At 45.1% G+C, this 26,376-nt stretch overlaps 1 protein-coding gene across 1 annotated transcript in view; it reads left to right on the plus strand.

The window, feature by feature from the left end:
* The window catches only part of LOC147447298 (reticulon-like protein B22), a 63,837-nt gene that overhangs the window by 23,062 nt on the left and 14,399 nt on the right, over positions 1–26,376 (plus strand). The window lies entirely within an intron of this gene.

A 26,376-nucleotide genomic window follows, 5' to 3' on the forward strand; every position in this document is an offset into this window, starting at 1 on the left:
CTTTGGCAGTATGTTATGCCCCTCTAGTGGGCTCTTCATTTGACCAATGTACAGTTGTGTGGGTTCATGCGCGATTGCCGAGGCAAGAGCCTCTTGCACAGGTACTGGATTAGCTAGCGGCTAATCCCCCCGCAGGTACAGGTGAATTCGGAGAGGTTTCACGCCAGAAATCTCGTCCGATTCAAAGGGCAAGTAGCCCTACAGGTGCGGGAGCTCGAGGACTTGCTAGGGATGCGACCGGCACGCGAAACGGAGCCCGAAACAGTGAATTACAGCCTGCTGTGTATTTTTGCAGGTTTAGGGTTTTGGCCCTAAACGGACCCTAATACCCCCAGGAGGTTCGGGGACGCAAGGGGACCGCTGTACAGGCGATCTGGCGCATTTTCAGGGCTGAAAACAGAGAATTCAGCGTGCTGCAGATTCTCGCCAGGTTTTGCAAAGTGCCCGTATGCGTCGGGAAAGTCAGTCAATGCGTGGGAATACTGACCGTGAAGGGTTCTAGTACAGTTATGCTGCCGAAATCAGGCTGGAACAGTGGAAATTCAGCCGAGTTTGTGCGGGGCAGCTTGTAGGGAACCACAGCGTTTATTCCCTCTTTTGAACAATAAAGAAATACCGAAAGGGGCGCCTAAGTTAGGGGCCAATCTGGTGTCCGTCTACTCATACAGGTGCAATCTAGCAGCCTGTATCCCTCTCCCCTTTGTTGTGTCTTGAAAGTACAGGTAAAATAGACGACTAATAATGGGTGAAAGCTAAATCAAGGTTTAAAGTAAAGTCTACCGCCCTTTTTGGATTGAACAGGCCGGTTTCATGGTTCCATCGACGGGATTAAATCACTTTTTCCCATAGAAGTGAGCCTTGGGCAGTTTTGGGCTTGAAGACACAGGGGATCATAGACGAGACACAGGGAATTGTAATTATGGCTGACAGACCAGATGATGTGACTGAAGAGGTTTCCTCTTCACAGGGTCAACAGACACATGAAGTGGGTGAGTCCTCAAGACCACCACAGACTGATGATGATATATTCAGGACCCAGTTGGCTACTGCTGTGGCTATGTTCACACAAGTAATGCAGAACCCAAGGTTTTTAGCCTTTCTGCAACCTCCTGTTCCGTCTCAGCAAGTTGGGTCACTGGATCATATTCAAAAGCCTGTTAAGGCTCGAACACAGGTGATTCATACCGCACAGTCAATGGAAACACCTGTACACTTGACGGAGAACATGCAGTCTCCACAACGTATGCCTAAGGTGCAAGAACAGGTGGCTGAGATGCCAGTTTTTCAAGCTGTACCAATTCAGCCCGCCACCTTTCAACAGCCTATAGCTGGTTCTAATGGGCAGGGAAGCAACTTACAGGCTATGCAACAGGTCTTCCCACCACCTTCAGTACACCCTGGCTATTTTGGAGGTGGATCGGTATTTCAGAGCATGGCTGGTCATGCACCTGGAAATCAGTTTTATACGCCAGGAACAGTGTTTGGGGGTGCTCAAACGATGATGCCTAACCCCATGTACAGTGTCATGGGTATGCAACCAGGGTTTCAAAGCACTCAGGGACAATTTGGGATGCCACAAGCAAATTTTGGTATGGCTGGAATTACAAATCAGCAGCCAAATATGGCATTTCCAGGTCAAGTTAATAGCGGCCAAGGAACACAAATGAACCCTAATAGTGTTCCCATGTTTCAGTCACTTCCATATGACAATTTAACGCCGCTGGAGAGGCCAACTCCGTACAAAGAAGGTGGCAAAGGAGTGTCATTCACGACCTTTACAGGGTTTGATGACAGGAAGAAGGCTCTTTCATTCCTCCAGCAGTTTGACAAGGCCTATGCAGGGGGAAACTTTACAGAGGCTTCAAAGGTCCGCAAGGCAGCCACTTTCTTGACAGGGAATGCGGGACAATGGTGGACAACTTTATTGCTTCAAGGGCAAGCTCCGTCCACATGGATTTACTTCAAGCAGATTTTTGCAGCAGCATGGTTATCTGATGATTTCGAAGCAGATGTCATGACAGAATGGCACCAGCTTAATGCTGCCACTTGCAGAAATCTGGATGATTACAATCGGAAGTTTTGGAAAGCTCTACTTCCAGTAACTTCCTATAGGTTTGTGCCATTGACAGAACAGATAGAAAAATATTGTTGTGGCCTACCCAAAGGATTGAGAAAATACTGCACAAAGACCAAAGTCACTACTTTGACGCAGCTCATCGAGGTAGCAAACACTGGCAATGGTTTGCTCAAGGGAGAAGATTGTGAATTTAACACTGGCGTCAAGGCAGGATCAGGCAAGAAAAATTCAGCCAAGAAGCACGTTCCCAATGAGGCTCCTAAAGGGACTCAGGAGTCGGCCAACGCAGGGAAAGACAAAGCTACGGCTGAATCAGAAAAAGGACCCGCAAAGAAATGGAAAAGACGTTTTCCTCGCAAGTCAGAAGAGCAAAAGAAGGTCCTGAGGACAGAGAACAAATGCTTTATATGTGAGCAGCCTGGCCACATTGCTTACAACTGTCCTACAAAGAAAAGGCCAGCTGATTCTGAAGACAAGGAGGACAGGAAGGGAAAGAAGCCCATGGCTGGTCTAGTGCCAGATATGGTGGGCGACAAGCCAAATTCAGATGCAAGTGAGCTTTGCAGAGCATGGGGAAAGGTTAGGGATCAAACAGTGCTTATCTTCTTTGATCCAGGTGCCAAAGCCAACTTCATTTCCCCAGAATTGGCTTCAAAGTTGGGAATCAGACCTGAAGAGATGGGGTATACAGCAGAGGCAGGTTTGGCATGTCCTGGCCATACAGAGGCTGTGACACCCATCATCGGAAAGTTGCGTCTACATATCCAGCCCTATGTAGATGCTGAAGAATTTTACATCATGCCACTGGACGGATGTGATGTGTTGTTAGGTATTCCTTGGTTGTTTCGTGTACAGGGAATCATGGATGCCTACAACAAAAAGATCACTGTACAGAGCAGGGGAAAGACTCATATTCTGGATGAAAAGCTTAAAGGGGAGTCTATTCCTACTGTATCAGCTTCTGCTATTACTTCTGTAATGAAAAAGCATCTTTCTGCGTACTTGGTTTTTGCACGTGAAGTGTCAGATTGTGATGAATCAAATTTATCTGTGCTAGATAAAGAAAGGTCAATGTTTTTACAACAGTATAGTGACTGTTTTTCCGATTCATTACCGTCTCAATTACCGCCAGAGAGACCCGAGGACCATGCGATAGATTTGGTGCCAGGCTGTAGCCCACCAAATAAGCCTCCGTACAGGGTTAGTGCGGCTCAGCAGAAAGAGATAATGGGCCAAGTACAGGAGCTGTTAGAAAAGGGGCTGATTCAGCCCAGTTCATCTCCATTCTGTTCTCCAGTGTTGTTGGTGCAGAAAAAGGATGGCTCATGGCGTATGTGCATCGACTACCGTGCACTGAACAAGAATACCATCAAGAATAGGTTTCCTATACCTAGAATTGATGATATTATGGACAAATTAGAAGGAGCAGCTATGTTTAGCAGGATAGATCTAAAGAGTGGGTATCATCAGATCCGCATTAGATCAGAGGATGTGCACAAGACTGCTTTTAGAACGACGTTTGGCCTTTACGAATTTTTAGTGATGCCCTTTGGTCTCACAAATGCTCCTGCTACGTTCAATAGGATGATGGACAGAATTTTCCGTCCACACCAGCAGTTTGTTGGTACATTCTTTGATGACATGATAGTCTACTCAAAGAATGAAGAGGAGCATAGGCATCACTTGCCCATTGTGTTCAAAGAGCTACGCAGTCATAGGTTGCTCATCAATGCAAAGAAAAGTGAGTTTTTTCTGGAAGAGATTCACTTTCTGGGACACATTGTCTCAAAGGATGGTGTCAGAATGGATCCTGCAAAAGTTGAAGCGATCAAGTCATGGCCAAATTTGAAGACGGTGCATGATGTCCGAAGCTTCTTGGGACTATGCTCCTATTACAGAAGGTTTATCCGAAATTTCGCTGAGATTGCTTCACCTTTACATGCTCTTCAAAAGAAGGCAGTCACCTTTAGATGGACACAAAAAGAGATTTCAGCTTTTAATCTCTTAAAGGAAAAGATGACTTCGGATCCAGTCATTGTGTTGCCAGATCTTAGGAAGTCATTTGTGGTCCAATGTGATGCCTGCGGTAGTAGCATTGGTGCTGTGCTAATGCAAGATGGCAGGGTAGTAGCCTATGAGAGCAGAATTTTGCAAGGGCCAGAGATGACCATGCAGGTCTATGAGAAAGAGTTACTGGCTGTGATTCATGCGCTCTTAAGTTGGAAACACTACCTGCTAGGTGCAGATTTCGTTGTCCAAACGGATCATCAGACCTTGCGATACTTCTTGACACAGACAAAGTTATCTGAGAAGCATATGCGATGGGCAAATATCTTGTCCATGTTCCATTTTCAGATTGTGCATGTGGAAGGCAAGAAGAACGTTGTGGCTGATGCCTTGTCAAGGAAGCCACAAATTTCAGCTGTGTCGATTCCTTATCATCATGAACTTGATGATATGAGAGAACAGTATGCAAATGATGAAGATTTTGCAAGGGTCTTCGAGCAACTAATGGATGGACAACGTCATGAACACTATCTTCTTAAAGACGGGTTCATGATGATGCATGGCAGATTGTGTGTCACAAAGCCATTGCGACGCAAAGTTATGGAAGAGAGTCATGTCCCACCGTATGCAGGGCATCGTGGTATCGATGCTACAGTTAAAGCGGTAGAGACATTCTTCTATTGGCCTACATTGAGAAGGGATGTGGATGCCTTTGTGCGAGAATGCCTAATATGCCAAAAGGTCAAGTTTGACAGGCAAAAGGCACCAGGGTTATTGCAACCACTACCTATTCCAGATAAACCATGGGAAAGTATTGCTATGGATTTTATCTTTGATCTTCCGAGAACGCAGACAGGAAATGATGGTATTTGGACCATTATTTGCAGATTCAGCAAACAGGCTCATTTTATTCCTGTCAGGAAGAAGATAAAGCCAGATCAGATGGCACGCTTGTTTATGAGCAATATTTTCAAGTATCATGGCATGCCACAGTCGATTATTAGCGACCGTGATCCACGCATGACTAGTTTGTTCTGGAAAGGCTTGTTTGAGAATATGGGTACCACGCTCAAATTCTCTTCGTCATTTCATCCTCAAACAGATGGACAGTCAGAAGAGGCAAATTCTACTGTCCTAGATCTGCTGAAGTGCTATGTGTCAGAGCATAAAGGAAAGTGGGAGCAGTATTTGCCATTGGTGGAGTATGCATACAATAATACAGTGCATTCATCAACTGGCAAGGCACCTTTTGAAATAGTTGAAGGTGGCAAGAAAGTTCCTCCCATACTGCATACAAAGGACAAGATATTTGAAGCAGATAAGTATGTTCAAGACATGGATGAAATGTACAAGAAGGTCAAAGTGGCCTTAGAAAGGACTCAGGCAAAGCAAAAGAAAGCAGCTGATCGTCACCGTCGTGAAGTGGTATATTCACTTGGTGATTGGGTGCTTCTACGGTTTGAAAAGGCAAGGTTAAAGAAGATGAAGGGCAAGGAAAGAGTGTTTCCAAAGCTCAGCATGCGTTACTATGGGCCTTTTCAAGTGTGCGACATAATCAGTGATGTTGCATATAGGCTGAAATTGCCTGACAGTTGGAAGATTCACAATGCGTTTCATGTGAGTCTTCTCAGACCCTATGTGGGTGATGTGCCAGAAGATATACCAGCTGAAGATCAGCCGGAAGTCGAGGAACTTGACGAAATCTTGGTCCCTGAACAGATTTTGGCACACAAAGAAAGGAAAGTGAAAGGCAAGGTTGCTAGGCGTTACTTGGTAAAGTTCAGAAACTATCCACCAATGGATGCTAAGTGGATGGAAGAAGGTGAACTTGCAGAGTCACCAACTGTGTTATCACTTTACCTGGAAGCCTTCGATTTGCAACCTACCTTGACCCCTTGAGTTTCAAAGCTACATGGATTGTCAGTGTGACAATGGCTTCTGAAACAAATGATGTACATGGTATTTAAAGTGAGCTCAAATGAAATACCTGTTACATGAATGTTAGAGCTGTACAGATTGTCAGTTTGGCAATTGCTCTTATGAAATGTCCAAAAGTTTGGTTAGTGCTATAGAAGTGAGTATTTCTTGTCAGTTTGTCAAGGATACAGTGATTGCTTCTATTGAAGAGTACATGTGTAACTGCATTCTTAAACTGTCGGTTTGGGTATGCTCGAAAGTGTTACGGGATCCAACGTGTACTATAAGACAGTGGCAAAATGTGCAGCTACCATTTTGTCATTGGAAAGTTAGTGACTCAAAACAATGGCAGAGTGCGAAGCTACCACTATGTCATTGGGACAGGGTTCACACGCAGGCAATACATGAGTCGACGAGGTGTTGAATACACCAGGGTTGACAATGAGCATGTATGTGTCGTATATGTGTCGACAGGTGTTGAATACATCAGTGTTGACAGTAAGCATGGACGACATAGATGCAAACGAGGACGTTTGAGATTTCAAGAGGGGGGTATGTCACCAGCGTGTGACTACTATCTATCCTTTTTGTTGATTTCTTTCTTATTATCTATTTACTTTCACTTTTTGGAAACACCCCTCGGGAAATCTAACTGCCCTGCATTGCATAGCTAGTGTGGAACTGTCCAGAGGGAGTCCGGGCCTGAGGGCAAGAGAGCACTAAGGTTGGACAAGGACTATGGTTAGCCAAGTGGGGTCATTGACTAGCCAAAGTGGAATCCTTTGCTACAGAGGCTACATTTCAGTTCTGGATGTGGCCGCAGTGTACAAAGAGGGTCGGATGACCTAGAAAGATACAATGGCAGCATCTCCTAAAAATTAGGGAACTGCTATTTTGGGACCTGAAAATGTCTTCGCGTCATTACGTGCAGTTTGACATGGGGATCATTTTGTTACTCTGTGGCCAAGTCAACAGAGGCTGCAGGTGAGATATTTTTAGACCCGAGGGTCTAAAGCGGGAAAATGCACAAATGAGTGACACTTGGCACTTTGAGGCCAGTTTACTACTTATAGAGAAGGCAAAAACGTGATTTATAGTTGGGAGGCTCATTTTGCAAGTCTCTGTCACAGGTTAAGAGCTATGGAGTGCTTGCTTTCCCTCTTATGCACAGTGCGGTGCCAGGAGTGATGCCCTGCACGCTACGCACTGCCCTCTCTCTCCCCTTTGGCAGTATGTTATGCCCCTCTAGTGGGCTCTTCATTTGACCAATGTACAGTTGTGTGGGTTCATGCGCGATTGCCGAGGCAAGAGCCTCTTGCACAGGTACTGGATTAGCTAGCGGCTAATCCCCCCGCAGGTACAGGTGAATTCGGAGAGGTTTCACGCCAGAAATCTCGTCCGATTCAAAGGGCAAGTAGCCCTACAGGTGCGGGAGCTCGAGGACTTGCTAGGGATGCGACCGGCACGCGAAACGGAGCCCGAAACAGTGAATTACAGCCTGCTGTGTATTTTTGCAGGTTTAGGGTTTTGGCCCTAAACGGACCCTAATACCCCCAGGAGGTTCGGGGACGCAAGGGGACCGCTGTACAGGCGATCTGGCGCATTTTCAGGGCTGAAAACAGAGAATTCAGCGTGCTGCAGATTCTCGCCAGGTTTTGCAAAGTGCCCGTATGCGTCGGGAAAGTCAGTCAATGCGTGGGAATACTGACCGTGAAGGGTTCTAGTACAGTTATGCTGCCGAAATCAGGCTGGAACAGTGGAAATTCAGCCGAGTTTGTGCGGGGCAGCTTGTAGGGAACCACAGCGTTTATTCCCTCTTTTGAACAATAAAGAAATACCGAAAGGGGCGCCTAAGTTAGGGGCCAATCTGGTGTCCGTCTACTCATACAGGTGCAATCTAGCAGCCTGTATCCCTCTCCCCTTTGTTGTGTCTTGAAAGTACAGGTAAAATAGACGACTAATAATGGGTGAAAGCTAAATCAAGGTTTAAAGTAAAGTCTACCGCCCTTTTTGGATTGAACAGGCCGGTTTCACACTACCTGCGTGCCATTCTCTTTGTCTCGCAGAGTGAAACCTCTCTTTCCCAATCCTGCTTGGCTCCTATTGCAAGTAGCTGTGGCTTCCCCAAAATAATAGGATAGGCATTATCACGTGCTTTCATCACAAAAAGTCTATGAGGCATCCAATACCCATCACTTTTACCTTCACATCGTGAGCTTTTCCCAAACGCCTCGCCTTGGCATGGTTGGCAATCCTCATCCACACATTTGATTTGACCACAACTTTAACTCTTGCATCCCTCATAACAGTCTCTGTCATAACATATACTTGGGCTCCACCATCAATGTATGCCTGTACTTGCATCTTCTCAATAAGCGCATCGATGAGAGGGAGCACATCCATTGGATTCCCTACCCTTAAGGCCAAGTTCTGCACAACATGCATATCCCCCCCGACCCGTGGAAGCCTAGTAGTGAGTCCTGACATTAGTAGACCATTGCCTCCTCAGCGTGGGATTCAAAGCTAACCACTACCCAAATGTAATGTTAGCCTTTTGACTTTTACCATCACTCACCAGATCATATTCAAGATAACCTCGCCCCAATTGAAAATCCGTCTCCTTGATTCTGCGACGCCTTCTCCTCTTGCTTGTCTTTGGCTGCTCGTTGCCTTCATCTACCTTCTCTTTGCCTTGTGGGCTCTAATTTTGCGTTCTGTCTCTATCTCCCTTTCTCCATGTGCCCTCTTGCTGGCCAAAATACTTACATCCTATTTATCTCCTCTCGGTAAAAATTGGCCCATAGCTTTGTGCCGCAAGTTCTTCTTGTCCAAAATCCGCTCTATTCCAGGATGCATGTCGCACACAATTGCCTCTCGGTAGCCCAGGGCATTCACAACACCCCTATCCTCTCATCAACACCAACATAAACACGATTTTCCAATAGCAGTCTCTTGATTGCACGCACTCCAATGCGTGTGTGCGCACACCCCTCCCCCCCCCCCCCCCCCCCCCCCCACAATTCACTTCCCAAAACTTCTCTCTCTCTCTCTCTCTCTCTCTCTCTCTCTCTCTCTCTCTCTCTCTCTCTCTCTCTCTCTTTGTAAACACAGACAGCCTGGGGGGCACATTGTCACGAGGATGTGGCAAATGCTAACCTTAGTTATTGGTTTCTTTCCGATGATTTTTGTTTAATTTTTGGGACTCTTTTTGAAGTTGCAAATGGTCGGACATTGTATGGCCAATGTGAACGGTAGTTTCGCTCGCAGACGAGAAGTTGGTCGGCACTGGAATTCGTATAGTAAGAGGATGTCTAGGCTCAGTTCAAGATCGTGTAGGTACCCCCGTCACACTTAGCAAGTTGGTGGATACTAGGAAGTGAACTCAATAAAGGCATAAAGTCAAGGTGGGATCACCAATAGAAAGTATCCGACAATTGGGCCACATTGCACTTTTGGATGCGGTCCCAATGAGGATAGATGGTCAGATGACCAATGGGAGCCCAACGGAAGTATCTCCTAAAAACTAGGGAACTGCTATTTTGGGCCATGAAATGTGTTCGCGTCATTACCTCCGGTATGACAAGGGGAACATTTTATTACTTTGCTGCAAAGTCAACTGATCCACCAGTTGAGAGATTTTTAAGCAGGAAGCCCAATGCGGGAAAATTGCATGTATGAGTGCCAAGTGGCACTTTTTGGCCAATTTACCAAGTTTGGGAGAAGAGAACTCGTAACTGACTTTTTGGAGTAGTTTTGGAGGCTGATAACTTTGATTTTCAGCCATTTCTCTCCATTTTTGAGCTTCCCATGACTTTACCTAGGTCCAATGAGCTCATTTTCAGCATTGGAAGGCATCAGATGCATGTTTACAGGGCTGTTTTGCTGCGTTTTCAACGATACGCAGGTTTTGGCAGCCATGGAAATCTTTCCCTTTTGCATCTATTTGTTCACAGATGCATTACAGGTCAAGGGTAGAAGAGGGGGCGCTCGATTTATGCTGGGAGGATGCTCCATTGAGAACGTGTCACAGGTTAAGAGCTACGGAGTGCTTTCTTTCCCTCTCATGTACAGTGTGGTGCTAGGAGTGATGCCCTGCGCACTACACACTGCTCTCTCTCCCCCCTTACGTGCAGCTATGTGATGCCCCACAAGAGGGCTCTTCATTTGACTGATGTACAGCTGTGTGGATTCATGCTTTTGTGCTGAGGCAAGAGCCTCCTTGAGCAAGAACAGGGGTAGTTAGCTGCTTATTTGCCCAAAAAAACTCGGTTGCGAGAAGGAAAGTTGCATCCATAGCTTGATATCCCATTGGTTCCATAAAGGAACTCCACCCTTGCCAGCTGCATGTGGCCTAGTGTGTATGGGAAAGGCCATGTACATCAAATGTATGCCACCCAATGCTAAATTGAGTTTCATCTGCCCTATCTCTGATAGAGAGCCCAAGAATCTACGTACTGAATGGAGAGACTTGCACAAAATCTTTGTTAAAATTGTGGACATAGCTAGGAAGGCAAAATAGCATGGCTTACCTGTCATTGCATACCACATCAGGAATAGCTTTTGCCAAGCACTTGACACTAGCATTGTCACAAAGTGATGACGTGGCGGACAGCAGAAACCCTAAAATTCTTGCAAACCCTAATTTCTGCCAAAAACCCTAATTTCCGGAAATCGCGGAGGCTGAAATTTAGTTTTTTTTTTTTTTTGTGGAAAATGATGAGCGACGCAAATTTCGCTTTTTCTCTACTTAAATGAGAAAGAGAGAGAGAATGCTTTTGCTTTCATGTTTTGACTCTCTGTGAGAGAGAGAGAGCAATTGCTTTTGATTTGAAGCTTTTGGGGCTCTGCTTTTGGGCATCCCTTGTAACCTTTAAATTAGTGGTGAGGGCCTCACTTCTCAGAGCATCTGGACGCAGAGTCTGAGAGTGAAACCCTAACCGCTCTCTTGTACTTTGATGATTGATTAATATAAAAAGAAATACCGAAAGGGGTGCCAGTCTTTGGGGCCAATATCTCTAGGCACGGAACTCCGCCGGGCCAGTGCAAATCTATTGTGATCTGTGAATTGTTTTGAAGTGGTTATTTGGTGCTGTCGCGGTTGATTCTTGATTCTTGATTCTTGACTTGGAGTGTCCAAGTCTGTTGCAGTGGTATCAGAGCACGGCCGATTTCTCTTCTACGGGAAATCCGATCCCCGAATTTTTTTCCGCGGCACCTATTGCTTCAGGCAATGATTAGTCGACTCCCTCTGCATCTGGAGATGTGGGCTGGGATCACAACGAAGATTCAGATAGAGAGTATGGCCCGCCTCGGCCTACTCAAGCGGAGCAAAGAGAGATGGAGCGTCGTCAATTGATTGGCGATGCAACAAAGATGATGCTCAATTTTGCCGAGGATCCGAAGATGGCAAAATATATGAACCAGACCTCTTTGAAAGAGGTACAAATGGAGTGGCAGAGAACCACAACACCACTCCCGAAACCCGCTCTCAAGAAACCTTCTGCCTCCAAGAAAATATACGGAGCAGGAACTGGAGAACGTGGTTGATGCACGGATTGCTCAGCTTTTCGACGTGCAAAAGAAAGACAAAAAGCACGGCAAAAAGCAGAAGAAAGGCACTGACTTCCCGGGATATTTGGGTCGTCGGTTGACATTTGACAAGGCAAAGAAATGGAAGAAGGGTGTTCGGTTTGAAGGAGTACCCAGTTCTTCTTCTTCTTCTTCTTCTTCTGACAGTTCTTCTAGCTCCTCGGATTAGAGCGAAGAAGACAGAAAAAGCAAAAAGCGAAGCAAGACACAAAGCTTCGGAACGGGCAAGAAAAAGGCAAAGAAGGCTACATCTCGCCCAGAGACTGACAGTTCTACTGAGGACTCGTCTACAGACAGCTCAGATTCCGATGACGGAAAGTTTTATGCGAACAAGAAGAATTTTTACAAAGCCAACCAGTATGACTTTCTCGAAGATAAAAGCAAGAAAGTCCGAGAGTTTAAGGAAGGTGGCCACTCGATCAAGTTTGATACTTTTTCAGGATACTCGGATGCTTCGAAAGCTGTGTCTTTTTTCAGCAGTTTGACATCGCTTTCGCGGGAGGACGCTATTCAGAGCACTCCAAGATTCAGAGAGCTGCCTCTTACTTTAAGAGGAATGCTCGTACTTGGTGGTCCACGCTTCTTTTAAACAAGACTGCGCCAGTTAAATGGCTGAAATTTAAGAAGCTTTTTATTTCTTCTTGGTTGACGCAAGAATATGAATGAGATGTACGAGCTGCTTGGAACCATCTTCGGATGACCAAGAAAGATACAATCAATGCTTATTGTGAAAGATTCTGGAACTCTTTTCTACCCGCCTCTTCATTCAAGAAGATCTCGTTCAGAGAACAGATTGAGCGGTTTACCTTGGGTCTACCTACAGAGATCCGAAATCACTGCTTGGAACAGAAGTCAGCTTCTGTTCAGGAGTTGATGAGTCATGCGAAGCGGAGCTTTGCCATTCACTCTGGCAGTCTGACCTACCCCACAGATGAGGCCATGACACAACGAGCCGAACAGACTTCTAGGAATGAAAGAAGAATGAAAAAGAGCAACCCAGAGAAAAAAAAAGGATGCACGACCCAAGCTTACTCCTGAGGAGAGAGCTCGCTTCATCAGAGAGGGGAAGTGCTTTGGATGCGGGGAACATGGACATATTTCCGCGAAGTGCCCTAATAAGGCACAGAAAGAACAGAATGATAAGAACGACGACGGGCCTGAGAGTTCGAGAGCAGCTGAGGAATGTGGCAGAAAAGGCAGATAGAAAAGCAGAACTGGTGCCACATGGCATGGGACCTGCACCGAATCTAATGAATGAAAGTACAAACTTTGCCGCTTTCGGGGCAAAGTGAAGGATCAGGAAGCTCTTTTGAAGGAGCCAAGGCCAACTTCTTTTCACTTGGAATTGGCGGCTCGATTTGGAACTACGCCCGACAGACTGACGCCACAGGCGGAGGTAGTTCGACTGGGACCCGGATGGGATGTTGCCATTACACCGAGCATTGGCAAACTTTGTTTGCAATGACAGGGGTGTTCAGGGCACGCGAGTGACGTTCTACTTGGGATCCCTTGGTACCACAAGAACTACGCCGTGGTTGACTACCGGGCCGAGAAAGCGACTTTGATAAATGAAGGGCTTAGAGATTGTACTTGATGAACTTCAGTTTTCTTACTCATTCTTTTGGGAGAACTGAACGATGGATAAAGGTTGAATATGTTTTGACCTGAAGAAAAGAACGCCAAGATTTTTTTCTCCACGCTCATGCCGATTGCTTTTGAGAGGGCCTGAAGATCATACCATTGATCTGATATCTGGAAGCACGCCACCGAATCGGCCACCTTATCGCGTGAGCCGAGTACAGAATGAAAAGATTATGAACTCAGTGAAAGACCTCTTGGAAAAGGGTCTTGTCCAGCCTAGTACTTCACCGTATTGCTCTCCAGTGTTGTTGGTTTTGAAGAAAGACGGATCTTGGAGAATGTGCATCGATTATAGCACTCTCAACGAAATCACCATCAAGAACAGATTTCCGATTCCTAGGATCGATGATATACTCGACAGGTTACAGGGATCCTCGTGCCTTAGCAGGATTGACTTGAAGAGTGGATATCATCAGATCAGGATAGCACCAGGAGATGTCTACAAGACAGCTTTTCGGACGACTTTTGGGTTATTTGAGTTTTTGGTGATGCCTTTTGGCTTAACCAATGCTCCTGCGACATTTAACCGGATGATGGACAGTATTTTTCGAGAGTACAGGCTATTTGTTGGCACTTTCTTTGACGACATCATTGTTTCCTCCAAGAACGAGGCAGAACACAGAGATCATCTGCTTCAAGTCTTTCAGGCATTACGAGATCACACATTAGTGATTAATGCTAAGAAAAGTGAATTTTTCCTACCAGAGATACACTTTTTGGGACACATTGTGTCAGCAGCACGGCAGGAGTGCAAATGGACCCGGCCAAGATAGAGACTATCCGTGATTGGCCCGATTTGAGGAATGTCCATGAAGTTAGAAGCTTCTTGGGACTGTGTTCGTACTACAGGCGGTTCATACGAAAGTTTGCAGAGGTTGCTTCCCCTTTGCATACCTTGACACAGAAAGGAGTACCTTTTTCGTGGGGACCCACAGAGGTTACTACCTTTCGGACATTGAAAGAGAAATTCACTATAGGACCAGATTTGACTTTGCCGGACTTGCAGAAGTCATTTGAAGTATTTTGTGATGCTTGTGGTCGTAGTCTGGGTACGGTCTTGATGCAAGAAGGCCATGTCATAGCTTACGAGAGCCGTTTGTTCTCTAGGCCGGAGATGACAGCACAGATCTATGGGAAAGTGCTTTTGGCGGTTATCCACGCTCTTACTCAGTGGGGGCATTACCTACTCGGAGCGGATTTTACTGTCTTTACAGACCATCAGAGTTTGCGCTACTTCTTGTCACAGAAGCAATTTTGGGAAAAGCAGATGCGGTGGGTGAACATCTTGTCACAGTTTCACTTCCAGATTGTCTATGTGCAGGGACAGAAGAATGTGGTGGTAGATGCTTTGTCTCGAAAACCGTTGGTTCTGGCTATTTCAGCGATACATCATAGGAGCTTTGAGGATATGGTCGATCAGTATGCCACAGATACAGATTTTGCAGATATTTTCACACGGATACGGGATGGGGAGACAGTAGCTGGATACTCCCTTCGGGAAGGCTACTTGATGAAAAAGACTATGTTGTGCGTTACACAGCTGTTGAGGGAAAAGGTTATGACTGATTGCCACTGTCCACCTTTTACGGGTCACTGCGGCATTGCTACCACCATGAAAGGGGTAGAGAGAGATTTCTTTTGGCGGAGACTGAAGAAGGATGTGGAAGAGTTTGTGCGCAGTTGCTTGGTATGCCAAAAGGTCAAGTTTGACAGGCATAAGGCACAGGGATTGTTACAGCCTTTACCCATACCCACCCGCCCCTGGGAAAATATTGAAATGGATTTCATTTTTTTTAATCTCCCGAGAATACAGAATGATCACGATGATTTTCCGATTACATGGCACGCCTGAGACAATTGTCTTCGACAAAGACCCCAGATTTATGAGTTTGTTTTGGAAGGCAATTTGAGAGAACATTGGCACGCAGTTGCAGTTCTCGTCATCGTTCCACTTGCAGACTGACGGGCAATTTGAGATTGCCAATTAAGTGATTTTAGATTTATTGAAGTCTTGTATCCTCGGATCAGAAGACTCAATGGGAAAAGAACTTACCTTTGGTGGAATTTGCCTATAGTAACACGATACACTCTTCGACGAGGAAGACGCCATGTGAGATTGTTGAAAGTGCTGCGAAGGTTCCATCCTTCCTGAGCACGAAAGATTAGAAATTTGAAGCGGATGAATATTCGCGAGACTTGGATACGGCTTTTGCCAAGGTTCGCGAGACTTTGCAGAAGTCTCAAGAACGACAGAAAAAGGCAGCGGATCGCCATCGTGGCGACTGGAAACTGAAGGAGGATGATTGGGTGCTCTTACTTTTGAGAAGGCACGCCTAAGAAAGAAAAAGGGAAAGGAGAGGCTTTTTCCAAAGCTTAGTATGTGATACTACGGATCTTTCCAGATCACTGACAAGATAAATGATGTCTCCTTCCGATTGAAACTGCCAGATACTTGGAGGATTCACAATGCATTGCATGTGAGTCTCTTGAAACCTGTTAAGGGTGATGTGCCTGATGATGGGGAGCCTGATGAGCAACCCAAAGTGGAAGAAAACGAGGAGATCCTTGTTCCTGAACAGATTTTGGCACATAATGATACGAAGAAAGGTAAAGTCCGAAGGCTGTTCTTGGTTAAGTTCAAGAACTTTCCTGCATTTGATGCGAAGTGGATGGAGGAGGAGGACCTAGCAGATACTCCTCGGATTGTGAAACTTTACCTCGATGTTTTGGTTTAGCATAGTCTACTCCAAACGGAACCCAGAAACTCAGCTTGGCCGAAGATCTGGTGCAGTGGGATGCACAAGAGGGGAGTTACTCCGTGTGGGGGAGCAGGAGAGAGAGCCCACTTGCTACTCTATGCAATGAGAGTGAAGGAGAAGAGGAGAGTGGTGCAGAAGAAGCACACGCAGAGAAGAATACGTGAGAGAGAGAGAGAACTCGTAGAAGTTTTGGGAAAAGTCACGATAGTTCCATTTTGGGCTTTACCTTTGAGTATATGAGTAAGTGACTAGGGGGCCATTCACACTTGGGCCCCCTCACTTATAAGTCTTTTAACTTATAAGTTAATAAGTATAAGGCACTTAGGCCTTTATTCCCTAACAACCTCCCACCTAAAGGCAATGTACCTTGGGAGATCAAAGAATCAGCTAACTATGATACATCAGCTGATCATGCACTTACTCATCCAACACCCATCATCTGACGGCAATATGCAAACCGCTCTGCTGGAAGACTCTTGGTCAAAAGATCTGCAGGATTGTCATCTGTGTGCACCTTGACAAGTGTAATGCTCTTGTCATCAAGCACACTCCTGATAAAATGATACTTCACCTCTATGTGCTTTGTCTTGGCATGAAAAACAGGATTCCTTGCAAGCATAATAGCACTCTGACTATCACAGTGTAGCACAGGAACCGGTGACTTAATGCCAAGCTCTTCTACCAAACGCATGAGCCACAAAGCTTCTTTGCATGCCTCAGTGGCAGCCACATACTCAGCCTCAGTGGTAGACAAAGCAACACATTTTTGCAGTCTAGAAATCCAAGAAACTGCACCTCCTGTGAATGTAAACACATATCCAGAGGTAGACTTCCTGCAATCTGGATGTCCAGCAAAATCTGCATCTGTAAAACCATGCACAGATGTCTCACTCTTCCCAAAACAAATGCACAAGTCTTTAGTGCCTTTCAAGTATCTCAAGATACACTTCACTGCTTCCCAATGCTTTTTGCCAGGATTGCTCATGTACTTGCTTACCACTCCCACCGCAAATGCAATGTCCGGACGTGTAGCAACCATAGCATACATCAAACTGCCAACGGCTGATGCATAAGGAATCTTAGCCATTTCAGCCCGCATATCATCTGTGTTTGGGCAGTCATGTGCAGTCAGTTTTACATATGGAGGCAGCGGAGTACCAAGTGCCTTTCCCCCATCCATATGAAAACGATGTAGCACCTTATTAACATAATCTCGTTGAGATAGATACAGACGCCTGTTGGGTCTATCTCGAGAGATACGCATGCCCAAAATATGATTAGCATCACCAAGATCCTTCATGTCAAAGCGATTCTTTAAGCTTTGCTGTAATGCATCCAACTCTGTGACATTTTTACCCGCAATAAGCATGTCATCAACATACAAAATCAGCAATAGAAGAGATCCATCACTTGCCGTTTTGATATACAAACAGTGATCAGAATTACTTCTTTTGTATCCTTGAGACCTCATGAATGTATCAAACTTGTGATACCATGCACGGGGAGACTGTTTCAAACCATACAAGCTCTTCAAGAGTCTACATACTTTCTTCTCTTGCCCCTTTGACACAAAACCTTCTGGCTGCATCATATAGATCATCTCAAGCAAATCGCCATGCAAAAACGCTGTTTTGACATCCATTTGCTTTAACTCCATATCTTCAGAAGCAACCAGGCCTAAAACAAGACGTAATGTGGCAAGCTTTACAACAGGAGAAAAAATCTCATCAAAATCCACACCATGCTTTTGCTTGTACCCTTTAGCAACCAAACGTGCCTTGTACTTAGAAGAAGCATCAGATGTGACCTTGGTCTTGTAAACCCATTTACATGGCAGAGCCTTATGCCCTTTAGGCAAATCAACCAAGTCCCATGTATGGTTTTTCTCCAAAGACTGCATTTCCGAAACCATTGCTTTGAACCATTTCTTACTGTCTTCCTGTTGCATAGCCTCTTTATAGCAAGACGGCTCACCACAATCAGTAAGCATGACATAGTCCAAAGACGGTTCATATCTATTGGGGGGCCTTGTCACCCGAGTAGACCTACGCACCCAATGATCCATAACAGGTGGATTTTCAGCCTGTAAACCATCAAAAACAGCAGGCTGTTCAGCCGGTTGCATCGCAACAACGGGCGGTCTAGGAGCATCAACCTGTTCCCCTACCTATGGTGCATCAATGGCAACTTGTTGGGGCTGATTTTCAGCAGCTAATGGCTGATTTTCAGCACCATTTTCAGCATGTAAAGGCTGTTGAACATTGGGCCTTCTTGGCTGTCCATATGTAACATCTTCACGAAAAACAACCCGGCGCACTTCCTCGACCTTTGTGGGCTGTTTGTGCATGCAATTCTCATTGAAGATGACATCATTGCTGCGTATGATTTTCCGTAATGCGGGATCCCATAATCTATACCCCATTTCACCATCCTCACCATATCCTAGGAAAATGCATTTATGAGACTTTGGTTCTAGTTTGGTGCGCAGTTCACTCCGGATGTGAACATAGGCCTCACAACCAAACACTCTTAAATGTGCATATGAGGGTGGCTTGCCAGACCACACCTCCTCAGGCACCTTTCCACCCAAAGCCTTGCTAGGTGAGCGATTAATCAAGTGAATAGCTGTTTGCACAGCTTCTGCCCAAAAACCATGAGGTAATGCAGCATGTGACAACATACTCCGAACTTTCTCTTGGATAGTCCGGTTCAACCTCTCTGCAACTCCATTCTGAGAGGGATTAAAAGGAGCCGTGAGCTCTCTTTTAATACCTTTAGTAGCACAAAAGTCAATAAATGCTTTTGATACATACTCCCCCCCATTGTCTGAGCGCAAAGACCTAAGCTTCTTGTCAGTTTGATTCTCAACAAACGCAAGAAACTTCTTGAAAGTATCCAAAACATCGCTTTTAGCACGTATTGGATACACCTACACCTTACGTGTAGCATCATCGATAAACGAGACAAAATATTTCTTTCCCCCTAAGGACAACTGTGGCATTTCACATACATCGGAATGCACTAAGTCTAACCTGTCAGACTTCAAAGAAAGAGACCTTTTGTGCAGTGTTTGACTGTGCTTACCATAAATACAATGCTCACAATGAGAAAAATCAGCATACCTCAAACATGGCAAATAACCACAACGAGACAGAGTTTCCATTCCTCTTTTACTCATGTGTCCCAACCGGCCATGCCACAAAGAAACACTTGGCTGCTCGGTTACGGCGACAACATGGTCACGCACACTAGATACATGCAAAGGATACAAAGTGTCCGATTTACAACCCTTGGCTACAATCCGGGCCCCTTTACAAATTTTCCACTTGCTATCACCAAAAGTGGTGTGATAGCCTGCATCATCTAGCTGCCCTGTACTAATCAAACTCTTCTTGAGTTGTGGCACATGGCGCACTTTGTGCAAAACAAAAGTCATACCATCAGCAAAGGAAAACTGGACACTGCCAATACCTGCAATGTCACATGCATAGTTATCTCCCAAATAAACAGTGCCCTGCACCTCACCTGAGTACTGTGTAAACCAATCCCTATGAGGTGTTACATGAAAGGAGGCACCTGAATCAAGAATCCAAGTATGCATGTCCACATCAGAACCCATAGCAAGGGTATGTGCATCCACAGAAGAGACATTGAGTCCATCAGTGCTGCTGTCACTGTCACAACTACTAGCAACATTGATTTCCTCAATCAACACAGTGCTCTTCTTGGCATTTCCCTTGTCCTTTGCATCAGTTTCAGCACCCTTGTTCTTCTCTTTCTTCCACTCATAGCATTCCCGTTTATAATGCCCTTTCTTTCCACAATGATGACACACAACATCTTTCCTACGAGATTTGCTGCGTGCCCTGTCCTTACTGTCAGATTTCTCCCTCTGTTGAGACCTGCCTCTCAAGTGCAATGCATTAGAAGACCCACCTGTGGTGTTCTTCCTGTTCATCTCTTCCATCAAGAGAGAACTCTCTACATCTGCATACTTAAGTGACGCACTTGAGTTACTAAGAGCTGTCCGGAATACATCCCAACTCTCGGGCAATGTGCATAGCAGAAAAGTAGCTTTGAACTCCTCATCAATCGTGAATTTCAGCTCTGTCAGTTGGCTGAAAATAGAATTGAATTCATTGAGGTGCACTGACATGTGCATGCCCTCCTTCATGCGGAGATCCATAAGCTTCTTAAGCCAATACACTTTACTGGCAGCACTCTGCTGTGCATACAACTCGTCTAAACGCTTCCACATGCCCCATGCTGTCTGCTCATTCTCTACATTGAAGAGTAAATTGTCAGACACCGAAAGCATGATCGTGGAGCGAGCCAACTCGTCCACTTCTTCCCATTCTTCAACCTCCATATCATCCGGTTTCACACCCTGTAACTTAATAGGTTTCGCCTGTTTCTTCTGCAACATCACATTATAACATTGCTTCTTCCATATAGCAAAGTTATGGGCCCCTTCAAGCTTGCGAATGTGCAACAAATTGCCACTTTCATTGCTAGAAGCCATTCTGAGTGATTGCAAACACTGAAACCCTGTTTTGCCGACTTAAACACGTCCAATTGTGCGCAATCGGGTAGAAAACAGCTTGCTGTTACAGAAAAACAGCGAGCAAATTTCACGCGAAATCACCCCAAAACGGCGTACATTCACTACCAAACCCTTACCAAAGGTTTCCACAAGGTGTATACATCATTTGCTTGCTGAAATTCCCTGTTTTAGGGCAAAAATCAGACCTGTAAACACCTGTTTTGCTGAATTTTCAGAACCTCGTTGGTGGAAACACCTGTAAGATTGACCTGTGAGACTTGCCCTAATGAAATTGCATCAAATTGACCCCGAAATTGGTCAATTTCAGCAGAAATAGGCTGCTGTTCGCCAGTTTTTGAAACCCTAATTTTGGGGAAACTGTCACCGGAGGTCGATTTTACACGGTGAGAGGATCCCTTCGCGACAGAGTTGATCGAAAACGGTTGAATATCCTTCCCGCAGCAAGCAAGAACAGAATTCTGATCTGTGTTGCGAAAATGGCTCTCTTGGAAACCCTAAAGCTCTGATACCATGTGTGGGGGAGCAGGAGAGAGAGCCCACTTGCTACTCTATGCAATGAGAGTGAAGGAGAAGAGGAGAGTGGCGCAGAAGAAGCACACGCAGAGAAGAATACGTGAGAGAGAGAGAGAACTCGTAGAAGTTTTGGGAAAAGTCACGATAGTTCCATTTTGGGCTTGACCTTTGAGTATATGAGTAAGTGACTAGGGGGCCATTCACACTTGGGCCCCCTCACTTATAAGTCTTTTAACTTATAAGTTAATAAGTACAAGGCACTTAGGCCTTTATTCCCTAACACTCCGCTCCTTTGTCAACAGATGCCTCGATTTTGATACTAAAGTCACTGATGTCTCTTTGAGCTTCAGGGATACTGAGAGCTGACAGTATTCTGCTGGATGACTTTATGAAATGGAATTCCTGATTATGATATTGATTTGTTCTTGACTTCTTGTGAGTGCAGGAACTGATAGCCGAAATGACTGCAGCATTTTGGTCTGATTGATCTCGAATAGACATGGTTGCAATAGGGGTTAGTCAATCGGACATCGTTGAGGTTCCGATTGGACCTAGATGTGATTGCTAGCTACATTGCTGATAAATCATGGTCTAAGATCCGAATGAATGTTGAATGTCATGTGATGTCCTGTGATGTTTGGTGATGTACTGTGATGTCGTGTGATGTGACTGTCGATTTTGTACATGTGCTAGATGTGTGTTCCTAGTACGTAGGTACTAACAGTCAGTGTCTGCTAAGACGGTTTATGGCTTTTGTCGGTTTTGCAGGCGTAATCGCGGTCGATTACAATGCTTTCAAGAGGGGGGTATGTCACAAAGTGACGACGTGGCGGACAGCAGAAACCCTAATTTCTGCCAGAAACCCAAATATTCCTGCAAACCCTAATTTCTGCCAAAAACCCTAATTTCCGGAAATCTCAGAGGTTGAAATTTAGATTTAAAAAAAAAAAAAAAAAGACGAGCGACGCAAATTTCGCTTTTTCTCTACTTAAATGAGAAAGAGAGAGAGAATGCTTTTGCTTTCATGTTTTGACTCTCTGTGAGAGAGAGAGAGCAATTGCTTTTGATTTGAAGCTTTTGGGGCTCTGCTTTTGGGCATCCCTTGTAACCTTTAAATTAGTGGTGAGGGCCTCACTTCTCAGAGCATCTGGACGCAGAGTCTGAGAGTGAAACCCTAACCGCTCTCTTGTACTTTGATGATTGATTAATATAAAAAGAAATACCGAAAGGGGTGCCAGTCTTTGGGGCCAATATCTCTAGGCACGGAACTCCGCCGGGCCAGTGCAAATCTATTGTGATCTGTGAATTGTTTTGAAGTGGTTATTTGGTGCTGTCGCGGTTGATTCTTGATTCTTGATTCTTGACTTGGAGTGTCCAAGTCTGTTACAAGCATGCACTGCAAGGTGGCATGGCTCTACTCTACATGCATATCTGTATGCCTAACATATGATTAAATATATCTTGCATGCATTGCTAAAGAGAACAATTTAACATTAACCATTTTTACAAACCTGGAGGGTTTTCTCCGACCACTCTGGCCATGTCCGATAGGTCCTTTGTAGCCATGTTCAAAGCAGGCACCGGTGAGGGTCATAACCTCACCATACATGTGAAAATTCAGCACTGTGTATGCGCAGAAAATTGACTGTTTTTCAGCCATACCAATGCCAGAACCTTTGGGAATCATGCCCCACTGGTAGAGAACAGTTCGGGGACTGTTTAGGGTTGGAAACAGGGCAAAAACCAGTAAATATATCGATTTGAATTTACTGTTTTTGGGCAGGAATCAGAGGGTTTTTACGCTAGTGCAAGTGAGATCCAGCAGGGGAATTGATTTCGTGCAAGTTTTGGGGTTGTTATGTTGCCGAAATTTGGCCAAATCAGGTAGAATCTAGCGGGATAGAGGTAAAGGATTCCTAGGACTCTACTTTGTAATTCACCCTCTCAAAGAATAAAGAAATACCGAAAGGGGCGCCAATTTTGGGGCCTACAGGTTATCGGCGTCTGCTCGGAGCATTCTAGCTTCCGAGTCGTGTGTGTTTAAGTATTAATTCCCGTCGCAGGTTCCCTTTGCAAAGTGCTTTGTGTGTGTGTCTAAAGTAAAGAATTTTGGGTGAAAGCCAACGCCTACCGCCCCATGGGCCGGTTTCAAGGTTCCATTGCTGGGATACCAATCACTTTTTTCTCAAGAAGTGAGCTTCGATTGTTTTGGGTAAAGACACAGAGTACATGAACGTAGGATTATACTATGGCCAACAAAGGGAAGGGAATTATGGAAGAGGGTTCCTCTTGACAGGACAGACAGGAAATTCCGCATGTACGCCTTGCCAAAAAGTGGTCAAATTAGGGCTGATTTTCTGCTGCGTTTTTATGGTTTGCAAGTATGAACCAAGATGAGATAGGGAGAGGTCTCATGGTGGTAGATTGGCCACTAGATCTCCTGCGGGAGTGATGTGGGTCTGCCAAGTGGCACGTTGCTTACCGATTCTCTGAGGCGATTGCTTGGATTCTTTGACGCATTGTTAAATCATCTTGAAATTTGAGCTTACTTGGTCGTGGTTAGTACGCTATAGTGTTGCGGAATTATGCTCGTTTGCAAAGGCAAGAGCCTCTTTTACAGTTAAAAAGTTAAGGGACAGGTTGCAAGATGCTATGTGGTGAAGTTCAAGAACTATCCACCTATGGATGGAAAGTGGATGAAGAGCATGAGGGGACAGGTTGCAAGATGCTATGTGGTGAAGTTCAAGAACTATCCACCTATGGATGGAAAGTGGATGAACAGTCAGAGTCACCAAATGTATTGCATCTTTACCTTGAGGCCTTTGGGTTACAGCCTACGTATGCCCCAACCCAATGTCTGCAGAGGAGGGGTAATGATAGAGCTAGCACATCAAATGTACTAATGGATTCAGTGCAATAGCAGTGTACAGTTTGACAAAAGTATGAAGGTCTCATTAAGTCATTTGTCCACATGTTTTGACAATCTTTCTTGCGGATACATGCGATGATAAAAGGGTGCTTACCACACAAGATCATCTATGGCATGTATATATGGTACGCAATCGAGGACGTTTGCGATTTCGAGAGGGGGGTATGTCACGAGGACGTGGCAATTGCTAACCTTACTTGTTGGTTTCTTTTCGATGATTTTTGTTTAATTTTTGGGACCCTCTTTTTGAAGTTGCAAATGGTCGGACATTGTATGGCCAATGTGAACGGTAGTTTCGCCCGCAGACGGGAAGTTGGTCGGCACTGGAATTCGTATAGTAAGAGGACGTCTAGGCTCAGTTCAAGATCATGTAGGTACCCTCGTCGCACTTAGCAAGTTGGTGGATACTAGGAAGTGAATTCAATAAAGGCATAAAGTCAAGGTGGGATCACCAACAGAAATCCGATAGTTGGGCCACATTGCACTTTTGGATGGGGTTACAATGAGGATAGATGGTGAGATGACCAATGGGAGCCCAACGGAAGCATCTCCTAAAAACTAGGGGATTACTATTTTGGGTCGTGAAATGTGTTCGCGTCATTACCTCCGGTATGACTTTATTACTTTGTTGCAAAGTCAACTGATGCAGCAGTTGAGAGAGTTTTAAGCAGGAAGCCCAATGCGGGGAAATTGTATGCATGAGTGCCAAGTGGCACTTTTTGGCCAATTTACCAAGTTTGGGAGAACAAAACTCGTAACTGACTTTTTGGAGCAGTTTTTGAGGCTGATAACTTTGATTTTCAGCCATTTCTCTCCATTTTTGAGCTTCCCGTGACTTTACCTAGGTCCAATGAGCTCATTTTCAGCATTGGAAGGCATCAGATGCATGTTTGCAGGGCTGTTTTGCTACGTTTTCAACGATACGCAGGTTTTGGCAGCCATGGAAATCTTCCCCTTTTGCATCTATTTGTTCACAGATGCATTACAGGTCAAGGGTAGAAGAGGGTGCGCTCGATTTATGCTCGGGGGATGCTTCATTGAGAACCTGTCACAGGTTTAGAGCTACGGAGTGCTTTCTTTCCCTCTCATGTAAAATGTGGTGCTAGGAGTGATGCCCTGCACACTACACAGTGCTCTCTCTCCCCCTTACGTGCAGTTATGTGATGCCCCACAAGAGGGCTCTTCATTTGACTGAGGTACAGCTGTGTGGGTTCATGCTTTTGTGCTGAGGCAAGAGCCTCCTTGAGCGGGAACAGGGGGACACGCGACAACAATTCGTATGGCGAATCTACAATAGATACCGCTCTTGCGCAAGAAAAGCGACTTTTGTGCTTCGTAGTCTCGCGATCTCTTGCGTTATCTGGTGGCAGAGTCTTCTCTTGCTGACGTTGGTAACTCCTTTTTAGTGAGGGCATGTGGTGCTTTTATAGCTCCTTGGCCACGGCACGAATAGTTGCTTGCGTAGAGATCGCGGCCGTTCTTTTTTTTTTTGTGCTGCTGTTCTATCCGAAATAGGGAGAGAGAATTCATTGGCTGGTTTTGTTGCTTTATTTTCTAAGCGGCTGCCCACTTATTAAGTGGGCGGGCGGCATATTTTAAAATTGGTATGAACCTGCCCAAAAACTCAATAAAACCTTTTAAGTTTAAAACAATGCTTTTCACAACACTTTTAGGCGTCCCCGGATGCAACCACATACACGAATGCAATGCAAACATAGATTCCTCGTGGGAAAGCGTATGTTCTTCCCGGAAAACTTGTTAAAATATTCCGCTTTTTAAGAAAAGCTTCTCAGAACCCATCTTTATTCTTATGCTTGCGTCTTTACGCGTATTCCTCTTTCCAGTTCGGATTTCCTCTCGACTATGGATATCCCCTTTCCGATGCACCCGTCACCCACCTTGTGACGCATCAGGAATACCCATCACCTAGTCCTTTCCTACCGAACTTACGGTACAATCCCCTTCATGATGCTCTATGTCACCCATCCTATGACACATCAGAGATGTCCGTTCCCGGATGGTTGGATACTTCTTACTGATGCTCCCTGTCACCCATCCGATGTGACGCATCAGAAGTACCTGTTCTTGGTGGCCTTACAAATATTCCCGTTCACAGTGCTCCCGTCATTACTTTGAATGACGCACTTGGAATACTTTGTACTCGGATGTCTTCAGTGACAAAAACCCTCTTAAAATTCCAATAATTCATTTAGAATTATTTTTCCTTGGTGTTCCAACGGAGAAAACCCTCTCACTTATAAATCCAATAATTCATTTAGAATTATTTTTCTGTCAGATAAAGCCAATTTAGCAACATCCCTCTCACTTATAAACAATTGTCCTCAACTGTAGAGGTCCAACTGAACTGCCGGGGAGAAAT

The sequence above is a fragment of the Adiantum capillus-veneris genome, chromosome 11 (assembly GCF_014529385.1).
Source record: "Adiantum capillus-veneris isolate H3 chromosome 11, ASM1452938v2, whole genome shotgun sequence".
Taxonomy (NCBI): Eukaryota; Viridiplantae; Streptophyta; class Polypodiopsida; order Polypodiales; family Pteridaceae; genus Adiantum; species Adiantum capillus-veneris.